We start from the raw sequence: 16,527 nt of genomic DNA on the forward strand, positions 1-16,527 counted from the left end.
AACACAATAGTTTAGAAACAAAATGATTAACCCTTTTACAAGACAAGGAGCACCCTTTAAATAGGAGTTCATAGGGGTCCTTTAGCAAATACAAAAACATGAAAAAGGATTAACTAGCAAATCCTAAACCTAATGTGAGCGTGAGTCTGGGCCAAGTGAAGGGAGATGATTGGTGGAGGCATTCCCATGAGGATTCTACGCCAAAAGAGGAGGGAGACCAAGTGACCTTCTAAGGCATAAACCATAAAAGGCAAAAGGAGACAAGGTACATGTCTACTTTTGCTTTTGCTTTATGCTTTTTACTTTCCTCTCTCTTCCACTTCATCCAAGTGCTCCAATCACCAAGTGCCACCTAGCCATGCTCTACTTTCTCTTAATTACCTACAAAACAAGACAAACAAGGATTAACATATTGGTTTAAGTTAATCTAATCTTGGTCAAAGGTCAACTTTGGATCAAAGTCAACAAGTCAACCAAAATAAGTCAACTAGAAATCAACTTAGGGAATTCAAACTAAAGTAATGCAAAACAAAGATAAAGGTGATGGAATAGAAGACTCCCCTCTAGACATGCTTCTAGTGATCCTTCTTGAGGGAGCTTTTAAGGAGGTGGTCACGCCTTCATAAGTTTTATGCAAATTAGTAGCACCTTGGCAGCACATTTTGGAGTTGTATTGCTTCTTATTCTAGCTTTATTTCTTTTTTTCTTTGTACTTATTTTTGGCACATTTTATTTGGTACCATTTTGAAGCCTCCTTAATTGTCAAATTGCATCTTTTGAGCATCAAAATTTGAGATATTAAGTGGCTTGAGGTTACTTCATTTTGAGTACCAAATTAGTGAACCAAAATTGCTTTAAGTTCTCAATTGTATCCATGGACTACTTAGGTGTCTTGGGGAACCAAAGGTGTTCAATCCCATTTCCTAAGTAGAACCTTTTTCATATCATAGTGCAATGTTTTAGTAAGTGAGTGTGTTGAAAGTTCTAAGTGCTTTCTCACCTTGCTTTTAGGTTGCATAGTTAGACGTGTAGTGGCTTCAAATTGTGAGACCAAAGTCTATAAAATTTTGCCAATTTAGGTGTCTGTTTTTAGTGTTAATCTTTTTCCTTTCTTTGAGTCTTATTTGTGTTTGTTTGTGCTTAGTGTCTCAAGTGATTCTATTTACTTAGCCTTAGACAATTGTGTGTTCTTTGAAACCTTTTGCAAGTACATCTTGGCAAGGATTGGCCTTGGTATTTAAGAAGTCTTTTAGAATCACCTCACCTAACCTGGAGGTCTACTTGTGCTTGGTTTCTTCTTTCACATTTTGTTAAAGTTCTAAGTTCTTTCAATCACCATGAGCACTAGAAGGGCTACTCGTGCTAGTTCCCATCATCAACAACATGTTAATGAAAACAACCTCCACACACGTGGTGATGAGGAGGTTGAGGTTGATCCTAGAGTCCTAAATAACCTCTCTCAAAAGGTTAGGGACTTTAAAGCTCAAATGGCTTCCATGCAAGCCAATTTTCAATTAATTGCCAATCAACTTACCCTTCTTACCCATCATACACATGCCTTTCTCATGAGTGCGTATTTTTGCCCTCATTTAATGTTTAATTTTGGGTATTTAATTGAATTTGTGTGCTTAAAGAGTGATTTAGTTGACAATTCTGATAATTAGGCTATTTGAACTTATATGATAAAAATGTCTTAAAAAGTGATTTTTAGCTGCATAAATTATTTTTGGATATTTTAATGTTTGTTGATGCAGCTGAAGTTAAGAATAAGCTCATTTAAGGTGGACAAAAAAATTGATTGAAGTTATAAACCACCTTTAAATAAAGCTGAAATTAGCAAGTTCTGGAAAAATCACTTCCGCACCACCAGTTTTTATTTTACACACTTTTCCTGCCAGTGGACCACTTAAAAAACCTGTTTTGCACCCTTGGTTTCTACTAAGTTGCACCCCATTCAACCACATTAGGCCATGTGGCAATCCTCCACTAATTGAGTTGACCAACCACAACAAGCAATGTGGGCATAATCTCAACTAAAGAATTTTTCCAATGAAGTAGTGCCACTTCACCATCACCACGCTGGCAGCCGCCATGCTCCAGGTCGTTCCCCACCGCTATCTTCAAGTTGCGCGATGCACCTGCAGCAAACACACGGAGCAACACCCATTCAGAAGAAGATCCACGTCTGATGAAGGATTATCTTGTTTCCTTTTAGAGTTATGAATATGGTGAAGTTGTTTAAGAAAGCTTTTTGAAAATTCCCACTGGACATTAAGATAGCATGCTATCTAGATGTGAAGGTTCATTTCTCAAGCTCTTGAAAGGAAGAAGAGAGTTGGATTCAAGCTTAAACACACACGGCAATAACAACACTAAAGAGCAAAATGAAAGAAGAAACAATAAAAAAGGAAAGCATAGAAGATCAAGAATGGAATTAGCACGCCACTCATAGGGGGGGATCTAAGCCAACCAAGCCCTAGAGATAAGTGATGGTGCCGCCACTTGCAAGCAAGATAAGGCAAAGGTGAGTTCACTTCTAGGAAGGAGAGCTCACGAAAATTGGTGGTTGAATGCAAAAAGTTTATAACAAAATGATCAACCCTTTTACAAGACAAGGAGCACCCTTTAAATAGGAGTTCATAGGGGTCCTTTAGCAAATACAAAAACATGAAAAAGGATTAACTAGAAAACCCTAAACCTAATGTGAGAGTGAGTCTTGGCCAAGTGAAGGGAGATGATTGGTGGAGGCAATCCCATGAGGATTATGGGCCAAAAGAGGAAGGAGACCAAGTGACCTTCTAAGGCACAAACCACAAAGGCAAAAGGAGACAAGGTACATGTTTACTTTTGCTTTTGCTTTATGCTTTTTGCTTTCCTCTCTCTTCCACTTCATCCAAGTGCTCCAATCACCAAGTGCCACCTAGCCATGCTGTACTTTCTCTTAATTACCTACAAAACAAGACAAACAAGGATTAACATGTTGGTTTAAGTTAATCTAATCTTGGTCAAAGGTCAACTTTGGATCAAAGTCAACAAGTCAACCAAAATAAATCAACTAGAAACCAACTTAGGGAATTCAGACTAAAGTAATGCAAAACAAAGATAAAGGTGATGGAATAAGTCAACTTCTAGTGATCCTTCTTGAGGGAGCTTCTAAGGAGGTGGTCATGCCTTCATCATCATCCCCTTCTTGGAGAGAATTCGACCACGAATTCTTAAACCCTACATCAAAAGGAGAAAGGTCACAAACATTAAATGAGTTACTTATGTTGTAGCTTGGGGGTAAGTCTAACTCATAAGCATTGTTGTTAATTCTCCTAATGAATTGAAAGGGACCATCTCCTCTAGGGAGGAGCTTAGACTTCCTTTGAGTAGAAAATCTCTCCTTTCTCAAGTGAAGCCAAACCCAATCTCCCTCTTGGAAGATGACTTCCTTTCTTCCCTTATTACCTTCCTCTTGTTGTTTCTTAACTCTCCTCTCAATGGTTTCCTTGACTTATGAATGCAAGTCTTGGATGTACTTGGCTTTGGTCTCACCATCTTGGCAAGTCCATGCCTCATGAGTGGGTAGGGGAAGGAGGTCTAAGGGAGTTAGGGGATTGAACCCATACACAACCTCAAAAGGGGAATGAGAAGTGGTGGAATGCACAACCCTATTGTAGGCAAACTCTATGTGGGGAAGAAGTTCCTCCCACTCTCTAATGTTTTGCACTATCATACATCTTAGCATTTGCCCTAGGATTCTATTAACCACCTCGGTTTGGCCATCACTTTGGGGATGGCAAGTGGTGGAGAAAGGAAGCTTGGTGCCAAGTTTACCCCACAAGGTTCTCCAAAAATGGCTTAGGAACTTGGAGTCCCTATCACTTACAATGGACCTAGGTAGGCCATGTAGTCTTACCACTTCCTTGAAGAAAAGATTTGCAATATAAGTTGCATCATCAATCTTATGGCAAGGAATGAAATGGGCCATCTTAGAGAACCTATCCACCACTACAAAAATGGAATCCCTACCTTTTTTGGTCCTTGGGAGGCCTAAGACAAAATCCATAGATATGTCAACCCAAGGCTTGGAAGGGATAGGCAAGGGAGTGTAAAGACCATGGGGTTGGACTCTAGACTTGGCTTTCATGCATGCTATGCAAATTTTGCAATGCCTATCTACATGCTTCCTCATGTGAGGCCAATAGAAGTGTTCTTTCAAGACTTCCAAAGTCTTGTTTGGCCCAAAATGCCCCATTAATCCTCCCTTATGTGCCTCTCTAATGAGTGAGGCTCTTAAGGAACCTTGGGGAATGCAAAGTCTCTTACCTTTGAAAAGATATTGATTGAGAAGGTAAAAGTCTTTGTAAGCCCCTTGGTGGCATTCACTAAGAATGGAGGAGAAATCAACATCCCTTGGATACAATTCCTTAATATCATCAAAACTAAGAAATTTAGTTTCAAGAATTGAAAGGAGGGAATGCCTTCTTGAAAGTGCATCCGCCACAATGTTAGCCTTTCCTTGCTTATGTTTGATCACATATGGGAATTGCTCTAAGAACTCTACCCACCTAGCATGTCTCTTGTTTAACTTGCCTTGGCTTTTCAAAAATTTGAGTGACTCATGGTCACTATGTATCACAAACTCCTTTGAAAGAAGATAATGTTGCCAAGTTTGCAAAGTTCTCACAAGAGCATAAAGCTCTTTATCATAGGTGGAGTAGTTGATGTGACTCCCCTTGAGTTTCTCACTAAAATAGGCTATGGGGTGCCCTTCTTGGAGAAGCATGGCCCCAATGCCTACATTGGATGCATCACACTCAATTTCAAAAGTTTTGGAGAAGTTAGGGAGGGCTAAGAGTGGTTCATTGATCAATTTTTCTTTTAAAGTTTCAAAAGCCTTTTCTTGATCTTTGCCCCACTTATAGACCACACCTTTCTTGACCAATTCATTGAGAGGGGCGGCTATGGTGCTAAAGTTTGGCACAAACCTCCTATAAAAACTAGCCAACCCATGGAAAGACCTAAGCTCACTTACATTCTTTATGGGAGGCCAATCCTTGATGGCCATCACTTTTTCTTGGTCCACATGGACCCCAAACACATATTTCTCCATGTTAGCATACAAGGATGCCTTCCTTAAGGTTTCTAACACACTCCTTAAATGATGCAAGTGGTCATCTTGAGACATGCTATAAATGAGAATGTCATCAAAGTATACCACGACAAACTTCCCTAAGAACTCTCTAAGAACATGGTGCATGAGTCTCATGAATGTACTAGGTGCATTGGTCAAGCCAAAAGGCATGACTAACCACTCATATAATCCAAACTTAGTCTTGAAAGAGGTTTTTCATTCATCACCTTCTTTGGTTCTAATTTGATTGTACCCACTCTTCAAGTCTATTTTGGAAAATATGGTTGAACCATGTAACTCATAAATCAAATCATCTAACCTAGGAATGGGATGCCTATACTTGATGCTTATGTTGTTGATAGCCCTACAATCTATGCATATTCTCCATGTTCCATCCTTTTGGGGGACTAGGATCACGGGCATTGCACAAGGACTCATGCTATGTTGCACCCACCCCTTTTCTAACAACTCATTCACTTGTTTTTGAATTTCTTTAGCCTTCTCGGGACTAGTCCTATAGGCTGGCCTATTAGGCAAAGATGAGCCTTGTATGAAATCAATTTGGTGTTTTATACCTCTTAGGGGTGGGAGACCCTTTGGAGGTTCTTGAAAAACATCTTTGAACTCATCTAAGACTAAGGACAAGTCTAAGGGACATCTAGAGTGAGGGTTTTGGAAGGAGGGGGAAGATTCACTAGGATAAGCTAGGAAGATGGGTTTTTGGGCAAGCATTACCTTCTTCACCCCCTTGAGGGTGATCATGCTCTTCATGGACTCATGCCCTTGCGCCTTCTTTTGCGCCTTCTCTTCTTTTCTTTTCTTAATCATTTGCAATTGGTCCTCGTTGACTTCTCTTGGTGAAAGAGGTAGTAATGTGATCTTTTTGCCTTGGAAGCTAAAGGTAAACTTGTTAGCATGGCCATCATGAAAAACTTTTCTATCAAATTGTCATGGCCTTCCTAATAAAATGTGAGTTTCTTCCATGGGCACTAAGTCACATAATACCTCATCCTTGTAGTTTCTCATGGAGAAGTTAATAAGGACTTATTTGTCCACTTTGATTTCACCTTCCTCACTAAGCCAAGAAAGGTTATAGGGCTTGGCATGAGGGATGGTTTTCAAGCCAAGCTTGTCCACAACCCTTGTGCTAGCCCCACATTAACACAACTTCCACTATCAATTATGAGGGAGCAAGTTTTGTTGTTGATTTGGCACCTTGAGTGAAAAATATTTTCTCTTTGGTTTTCAAATTCTTTAGGCACTTGGCCTAGCATGCACCTAACCACCAACAAACCTCCTTCATTAGGTTTGATTTCATCCTCACTTGAACATTGGGAAGAAGTGTGGGAGGAAGAACTTTTAGGGGAGGGGGGAGAAGAATGTTCACTTTCAACCTCTCATTTAGGGTTCAAGATCATGTTCCTTTTTGTTGGGCAATTTGAAGCAATGTGACCATAGCCCAAACACTTAAAACATTTGATGGAACTAGTTCTTGAACTTTGAGAAGAGTTTGCATTTTCATGGGAGGTTCTAGACGAATTGGTCCTAGGCGGGTGGTCTTTGGAAGGAGGTTTCTTGATAAAGGATTGATCCCTACCAAGGATGATGGCCCATGGCACATGCTTAGAAGAAAGGGAATTCCTTGATCCCTTCCTTTGCTTTTATATGCTTTAGTTTAAAATTCCATTAAGTTGGGTTGGTTGACTATTTTTAAGTTGACTTGTTGACCCTGACTTTGGGTTGACTTGTTGACTCAAAAGATTAGCTTAATCTTAAACTAACATGCTAATAAATTCCTTAATTTGCTTTTGTAGGAATAAGAAAGGAGGAGGACCACATAAGAGACACTTGGCGTCCTAAGGAAGAGAGAGAAGGAATACGACTTTCTAGAAGCATCTAGAAAGGGGAGGCCCACATGCCTTGGACACCAAGTCTTCTAGAATGTTCTAGAACCTTCTTTTGGGAGCCTTGGCCATGAAGACTTGCCACCTAGATGGTTTGTACGAAAATTCACCCATGTGCACCCTAGGATGACCTACTTTCTAGAACATGCTAGGTTTCTTTTGTAATCCTTTAACTTAGTTATTTTGCTAAGAGGCCCCTAGACTTGTCTATTTAAGGGGACCTCTAACACTTGTACAAGGGTTGAAAATTTTGGAGAATTTATACACTTTGTGTTTCAACCTTTTGTGAGAGTATTCCTCCTTAGGGAGTGGAGTTCTTTCAAGCCTTATCTTGCCTTGGCAAGTGGCGGTATACACCCCTCATCTTCAAGGTTGCCATGGCTTCTTCTAGCCTAGCCTTGTAGTGGCGTGAATCCTCCATTCCTCCCCTTTCCCTTGCTTTTCATTTTATGTTTCTTTACTCTTCTTGGTTTATATTGTTTCTATTATATGTTTTTCCTTTTGGTTTCTTACTCTCTATCAATCCATCCTCCTCCTCTCTAGAACCTTGGAAATGATGAAGGATTATCTTGTTTCTTTTTAGAGTTATGAATATGGTGAAGTTTTTTAAGAAAGCTTTTTGAAAATTCCCACTGGACATTAAGATAGCATGCTATCTAGATGTGAAGGTTCATTTCTCAAGCTCACGAAAGGAAGAAGAGAGTTGGATTCAAGCTTAAACACACACGACAATAACAACACTTAAAGCGCAAAATGAAAGAAGAAACAATAAAAATGGAAAGCATAGAAGATGAAGAATGGAAGAAGCACGCCACTCATAGGGGGGATCTAAGCCAACCAAACCCTAGAGATGAGTGATGGTGCCGCCACTTGCAAGCAAGATAAGGAAAAGGTGAGTTCACTTCTAGGAAGGAGAGCTCACGAAAATTGGTGGTTGAATGCACACAGTTTATAACAAAATGATCAACCCTTTTACAAGACAAGGAGCACCCTTTAAATAGGAGTTCATAGGGGTCCTTTAGCAAATACAAAAACATGAAAAAGGATTAACTAGCAAACCCTAAACCTAATGTGAGAGTGAGTCTTGGCCAAGTGAAGGGAGATGATTGGTGGAGGCATTCCCATGACGATTCTAGGCCAAAAGAGGAAGGAGACCAAGTGACCTTCTAAGATATAAACCACAAAGGCAAAAGGAGACAAGGTACATGTCTACTTTTGCTTTTGCTTTATGCTTTTTGCTTTCCTCTCTCTTCCAGTTCATCCATGTGCTCCAATCACCAAGTGCCACCTAGCCATGCTCTACTTTCTCTTAATTACCTACAAAACAAGACAAACAAGGATTAACATGTTGGTTTAAGTTAATCTAATCTTGGTCAAAGGTCAACTTTGGATCAAAGTCAACAAGTCAACCAAAATAAGTCAACTAGAAACCAACTTAGGGAATTCAAACTAAAGTAATGCAAAACAAATATTAAGGTGATGCAATAGAAGACTCCCCTCTAGACATGCTTCTAATGATCCTTCTTGAGGGAGCTTCTAAGGAGGTGGTCACGCCTTTATCACCTTCACCAACAACGTCTACCTCCACCCACCTCCCTCTATGCACGAGTTAAAGTTGTGTGTCGCCGATTACGTCCGTATGGAGGAAATGCGAACCCTTCATACAAAATTTTGCAATGATGACGCACCCTCCACTGCCAACCCCACCCCACAACCCCCCGTCCTGATCCGCGACCACGAGAACCCTGACAACCTCGCTTCACCAGATACGCTCCCCTAAATGTCCCTAGATCCTGCCTCCTTGATGAGGGTTTACAGGTCGACCTCATCCCACCACCACGAAAGACGACCACTCCCCCCAACGTCGACATGACCAAATACTGCCGCTATCACGACAACCATGGCCATACTACAGAGGACTGTAAAGCACTCTAGGATAAAATTGAAGAACTGGTGCGTGCTGGCCACTTTCGCCGCTTTGTCCGCAGAGAAGACCACTCCTCTCGATCCCATCATCCTCCTCGTCCCGACCACCGACGGACGCCCTCCCCGTGACTCTCACCACGATAAACGCCCAAACCAACCCACAAACCAAGACCCCCAATCGGCTCACACCAACATCACCCCCGTCGACCCTCCCCTACGCGACACTATCAACACCATCTACGATGGTTTCGCTAGTGGAGGCTCTACCTCTTATGCCAGAAAGCGACGCCTCCGCCATATCTAATCAATCAACCACATTACCCATTCCCATCACAGACGCCGCATGCCTCCCATAACCTTCACAGACGACGACTTCGACGACCTCGACCACCAACAAGACGAGGTCGACCAAGGTCCTCGTCGACCAAGGCAGTTCCGTTGACATCCTTTACTATTGAAATAGAGAATTATGTAGTAAAAAAGGTCCTCGTCGACCAAGGCAGTTCCGTCGACATCCTTTACTGGGCAACATACCAGAAACTTTAACTCCTAGACACTGCCATGGTCCCACACGATGAACCAATTTATGGCTTTTCTGGAGAAAAAGTTTCCTCCCGCGGCTACATTGACCTTCATACCGTCTTCCGTGACGGAGCCCAAACTAAGACCATTCCTATCCGCTTCCTCATCGTCGACACACCCACATCTTATAATGTCCTCCTCAGTTGCCCCTCGCTCAACACTCTTGGCACCGTCGTCTCCACCCCTCATCTGGCCATGAAGTTTCCCTCCCTATCTGGTGACATCCTCACCATTCATTGCGATCAACTCCTTGCACGTGAATGCTACATGGCCAACTTACGCCTACAACTCCCCATCCATTAAACCAATCACATCGAGTGACCACTCGGCTTTAGGATCGCTCTATCGGGTGACGATCTAGACCCTAGAGTAGGCCGAGATGTTTGCCTTGAACCTGTTGAAGAGACCACCCCTAGAGCTCCCAAATGGCCACTTCATCAAACTTGGCACCGGGCTAGAATCTGAAGAGTGTGCCATCATCACACCCATTCTAGTCGGCAACACGGACCTCTTTACTTAGTCAGCTGCTGACTTACCTAGAGTTGACCCTCAACTAGCATCTCACAAGTTATCCATCTACAAAGAGGTCTGATATATCTCCCAGAAAAAACGCAAACTTGGCGAGGAGCGACGCTTAGCGGCCAAGGCCAAGGCTGATAAATTACTGAGCGTAGGGTTCATCGAAGAAGCTCACTACACCACTTGGCTCTCTAACGTGGTCCTGGTTAAGAAAGCCAACGACAAGTGGCGGATGCGTGTCGACTACACGGATCTTAATAAAGCCTGTCCTAGAGATGCCTACCCTTTACCCAATATTGACCGACTATTTTACGGCGCGGCCAGTAACAAGGTCCTCAGCTTTTTAGAGATGCCTCCGGTTACAATCAAATTCCCATTGCCGCATCTAACATGAACAAAACCGCTTTCATCACAGACGACGCTAATTACTTTTACAGGGTCATGCCATTTGGCCTTAAAAACGCCGGAGCGACCTACCAACGTCAAATCCCCAAGCCATCACCAACATGCTCAGGACCTATCAGCAGTCTTCTCCGCATTACGATAGTACAACCTTCGCCTCAACCCCGGCAAGTGCGTATTTGGTGTCGATCGCGGTAAATTCCTTGGATTCATGCTAACCCAGCGCGGTATAGAGGCCAACCCAGAAAAATTCAATACGATCATTGAAATGAGAAGCCCCACCAGCGTCAAAGAAGTACAACACCTCATAGGCCGCCTCACAGCCATTTCCCGCTTCCTTCCCAAACTAGCCGAACAAATCGAACCCATCATACACGTGGAATGATGATTGTGAACAAATATTCTAGAAGCTTAAAACCACCCTCACTTCACCACCTATCCTTCATAACCGGATACTCATCAACCCTTATTTGTCTATATAACCGCCACCAATCATACTGTCAGCACCACGCTGGTCCAAGATGTCGGCGGCAACCAACATCCTGTTTACTTCGTTAGTAGAACCTTGCAAGACCCCAAAACCAAATACCAGATGGTGGAAAAATTGGCTCTATCCCTAGTACATGCAGCCCGCCGCCTACGCCCATACTTCCAAAATCATAACATAATCGTCAAAACTGACTACCCGATGCAGAAAATATTGCAGAAGCTAGACCTTGCAGGATGGATATCATCCTGGGCCGTTGAGTTATCCAAATTCAATATTCACTACCAACCTCACGGCCCCATCAAAGCTCAATGAACCATCAACACTTTATGTTGATGGTTCATCCAACCCGAAAAATCCTTACATTTCGCATTCAAAACCTCTAATAACCAAGCCGAATACGAAGCCATCCTCGCCGGCTTATCCCTGGCCCGCGAGGTTGGTATCAAGTCGCTAAGATGCAAAACCGACTCCAAGCTCACTGTAGGCCATTTAAATGACGAATTCCAGATCAAAGACTCTATCCTCCTACAATATTACCATTTAGTCCGGAAAGTCGTCTAGTCCGCCTTCAAACAAGTTCGCATACAACACATTCCTAGATCCGAAAACATCAAAGCCAACATATTATCCAAACTGGCCAGCACCAAGTTAAAGAGCCAGCACCGATCCCTATTACAACAAACACTTTTTGCCCCTTCAATCACAAATACTTGCCATAACCTAACCCAAGACCAAGCCGACAATTGGACAACCCCTTACATCCAGTACCTCAAAACCAGTAACCCTCCACCTAACACCGACAAAGTTTGGATAACTAAAGCCGCTAGGTATACGATGATAGGCGATGACCTTTACAAACGCAGATACGGCCAACCACTTCTCAAATGCGTCACGACAGAACAAGCTCAATACATAATTAAAGAATTACATGAGGGCATATACGACTACCATTCCAGCGCATACACCATGACAACCCGAATCCTTCGCGCCGGTTACTTCTGGCCAACCATGGAGGTCGACTGCCAAGACTTCGTCAGGAAATGCATACCGTGCCAGAAGCATGGCAACCTCATTCACTAGAAACAAGAACAACTTCATTCTATACTATCCACGTAGCCCTTGGCAAAGTGCGGAATGGACATCCTCGACCCCTTCTCCCCCAGCAAAGGCCAAGTAAAATTCCTGATAGTAGCCGTCGACTACTTCAGCAAGTGGATAGAAGCCAAACCGCTTGCCACCATTACAGCCCAACAAGTACAACCATTCATTTGGAAGGATATCATATGCCGATATGGCGTCCCACATACCATCATCACCGACAACGGCTGGCAGTTTATGGACAAAGAACTCACTAAGTTCTACATCGGTCTGGGTATCAAACACGTAATCAACTCTGTTGAACACCGACAGACCAACTGACAGGCTGAGGCGGCAAACAAGGTTATACTAGTGGAGCTACGCAAGCGGTTAGACGATGCCAAAGGCAGATGGCCGGAAGAACTAGTAGAAGTGTTGTGGTCCTATAGGTGTACCCCTCAATCAGTAACAAACGAGTCTCTATTCAGCCTAGTATACGACACATACGCCGTGATACCCGTTGAAATTGGTGAACCATCCCTGTGCCGAGAACTATATGACTCAGCCCAAAATCATCAAAACATGGCCACCCACCTTGACCTCCTACCCGAGCTAAGACAAAAAGCTCAAATACGCAACTTAGCTACCAAACGAAGAGCCGCCAGGAAATATAACTCCAACCTATGCCCGAGATTGTTCGCAAAAGGAGACTTAGTTTGGAGAATGGCCAGCAGTGCAAGAAAGAAGGATGGCAAGTTCTCTGTAAATTGGGACGGCCCATACCGAATACGTGAAGACGCTAGGGGAGGAGCATATCGACTAGAGCAGTTGTTTGGGGAAGAAATACCCAATACATGGAATGTATCCCATCTAAAGTTTTACTTTAGTTAAGGACATATTTTGTACCAAACACTTGTAACCCTGGGTGTACTCTTTTTCCTCACCTGGTCTTTTTTCCCTAAGGAGGGTTTTTGTAACATCCCTGGCACACCACGCCCAGAGCATGTCAGGTTACTGTAGCCCGATGCACCCCAACCCCTCACCCTTCTCCGTCCATTCATATTGGGTGGGTTGTTGCCAGTGGGAATCGAACCCCTAACCTGACCTTTAACACCTTTGGCTCACCAGTAGATGCTACCAGTTGCGCTCACCTCTAGCTCACCAGTAGATGCCACCAGTTGCGCTGCAGCGCAACTGGTGGCATCTACTGGTGAGCCAGAGGTGTTAAAGGTCAGGTTAGGGGTTCGATTCCCACTAGCAACAAAGCGCAACTGGTAGCATCTACTGGTGAGCCAGAGGTGTTAAAGGTCAGGTTAGGGGTTCGATTCCCACTGGCAATAACCCACCCAATATGAATGGACAGAGAAGGGTGATGGGTTGGGGTGCATTGGGCTGTAGTAACCTGACAACCTCTAGGCCCGGTATGAATGGACGGAGAAGGGTAGCCAGGGATGTTATAGTTTTGGCCGGGGAGGTTTTCACAAGGCACCCCAGATTTAATGACTATACAAAGGGTTCCAAACTTCACGACTATTCTTCACTTCACTTCTCGTATTCGATTTAAGTTCCCCACCCTTACCACAAGTAAGCGGCCTAGGTCGAACACCCTTAATTTGATGATAATTCATTTCAAGTTCCCCACCCTTACCACAAGTAAGCGGCCTGGGTCAAACACCCTTAACTTGATGATAATTCATTTCAAGTTCCCCAACCTTACCACAAGTAAGCGGCCTGGGTCGAACACCCTTAACTTGATGATAATTCATTTCAAGTTCCCCACCCTTACCCCAAGTAAGCGGCTTGGGTCAAACACCCTTAACTTGATGATAATTCATTTCAAGTTCCCCACCCTTACCATAAGTAAGCGGCATGGGTCGAACACCCTTAACATGATGATAATTCATTTCAAGTTCCCCACCCTTACCACAACTAAGCGGCCTGGGTCGAACACCCTTAATTTGACGTTAATTCGTTTTAAGTTCCCCACCCTTACCACAAGTAAGCGCCCTGGGCCGAACACCCTTAACTTGACGTTAATTCATTTTAAGTTCCCCACCCTTACCACAAGTAAGCAGCCTGGGTCTAACACCCTTAATTTGATGATAATTCATTTCCCATACTTACCACAAGTAAACGGTTAGGGTCGAATACCCTCAAGAAAGAATCAAATTTGCCAAACATCACATACATCAAAACATTCACTCATAATTATACCATATCGTTAACGCACCACTATCACACAAGTTATCGGCATCCAATAAACAACATAGCATACACAAAAGCATTCATCATATTAAAAGCAAAGTAAAATAGTGTACGGATTATTACAAACGTAGAACTCATGACCAGTTTCAAATCATAAAAAATGAAAGTCCTACGCCGCCTTTTTATCATCACCCTCCACGGCAGCTTCCGCATCCTTCTCCTGGCTCGCCGCTTCCTTCTCGACCTCCTCTTCTGGCTGCTCTCGTCCTCATTAACAAGCTGGCCATCTACCACGTCCTTGTTAACATCAAATCTAGTATCAGTTGCATCAACATCCTGACAAAAGAAGACCGCCTGCCTCAATCCTTTCTAGAACCCATTAATGTGCTCTTGGATAATACAGCCTTTCAAGTCATCAAGCTCCACTTCTACACCTTCATATTTTTCCTTCAGTTCATCATAATCCACTTTCAAGTCCGCTATCCTTCCATTAAGTTTACTCTCCGAATCCAGACAGTGAACCTTCCAGGTTCCCAACCTTTTCCTCTCTTCCTCCCAACCTTCCCTCTCCTTCTTCTATACAGCCCTCTCCTCCGCAAACTTGCCAACCTTCTCCTACAACTCCTCCACCTTTTCCTGATTCCCCTCCTTTACCTCTCAGCGATACAACGAGCCCACCCGGCGACTCAAAATTAGCGCCTTGCTCCCGAACTCCACCATCGTCCTCACTAGATGATCCGGCTTCATACTATCTATAGAATTAATCACTATCTCCGGCAGATTGATATCAATGTCTTTCCTAACGGATGTTTCCGGCAACTCTATTAAACCGGCTTCTGGTCCTTTGGCCCCACTCGATGACCCTGTCCAAGCAACCCTTATCGGTAACTCAGCCTTCATCTTGGTGCCGCCATGTACGTGCACCTCAACCAGCGACTCTTGTAAATTTGGAACCTCAGTGTTCCCAGCTATTTTCGCCTTCATGGCCCTCTCCTTCCTGAATGCTTGAAAAAGCATCAAATTCTTCTTCCCAGCCTAAGCCATGTGTCCTACACAAATACACCAAGTTCTAGTTAGTTTAACTTAGAAATATCAAGACAGTTTAAGTCATAAACAGATACCTTCAATATCAATAATCGGGTGAACCGAATTATAAACCCTAACTAAGCCCTTAGTGGGCAGTTTATCAGAAAACTTAATCAAGACCTCCACCACCTCCTTATCCGCCGCCGACAACTCGTCGGCACCCATATCCTTGTATCGAGAAGGTCTACCCGTCCAACTAAATAGGAATTTTGTACTCCCATCTACATTAAGGAAATGTAACCAGCCCTCCTCCTTCACCACAACCTTAAAGTAGCCATCCTTGAAATGCTTGAAGGACTGTGAAAACGTATCCACTCTGTTAATGCTAGGACGGCTCACCAGGGATAACCAGGTAGTCGGTTGTCGGGGCCTCGTGTCATAAAAATATAGAAATGCAGGAGGAGAAGGTCGTAGATACAATGACTGGCACAAAACACGAAAGGCCTGCAAGTATGCCCAACTGTTCGGATGTAACTGGGTAGGCGCCACGTTGAGCTCACGGAGTACCCCCATGGTGAAGTCATCTAGTGGCAACTTCACATACAGTTGGGAGAAACGACACATATACATATAAAATAACTTCTCGATAGCCCCTTCTTGGCCGTGACAGACGCGCTCAATAGCGCTCACCCGCTCTAGTGAAACAATACCGCGGTCCACCCCTTTCACGATAACAGGGGTACAGTTCAACCAAGAATTCAATAGACGGGACCACTGGAACAAGGACGATTGGTTACGAACATCAGCCACTACCCATTGATAACCGGCCTTGGCCAGTCAGTACTCTCCTCCTCAACACGCCTACCTACACCCCTCTCGGACTCCATACTCCCACTACTGGAAGAAGACAACGACACAGTATCACTACTACTAGACATACCTTTTTTGAAAAGATGTTGGCAGAAACAAGGAACTAGTTGGACAGATATAATGCACACAAGTCTCTGATTACGAAATTCTCGCAAATGAACTAACAAACGCAAACCCTTCGCGAAATCCACATTCATAAGCATGAATTCCAAACGATACAACTTTTTCCCGCCAAGAGTCACAACCCCATACCAATCGACACAAAGCACACTAAAGGTCATGAATATCAGGAACGACGACGCAAAACCCTTTTTGATTAGACCCCTAACACCCTCTTACCTACTACAAACCTTTTCTTGTCTTTAGCCTTAACACTGTTTATCACAGCTAAAGGCTGGGGGATTGGT

The sequence above is a fragment of the Vigna unguiculata genome, chromosome 11 (assembly GCF_004118075.2).
Source record: "Vigna unguiculata cultivar IT97K-499-35 chromosome 11, ASM411807v1, whole genome shotgun sequence".
In the NCBI taxonomy this organism is placed as follows: Eukaryota; Viridiplantae; Streptophyta; class Magnoliopsida; order Fabales; family Fabaceae; genus Vigna; species Vigna unguiculata.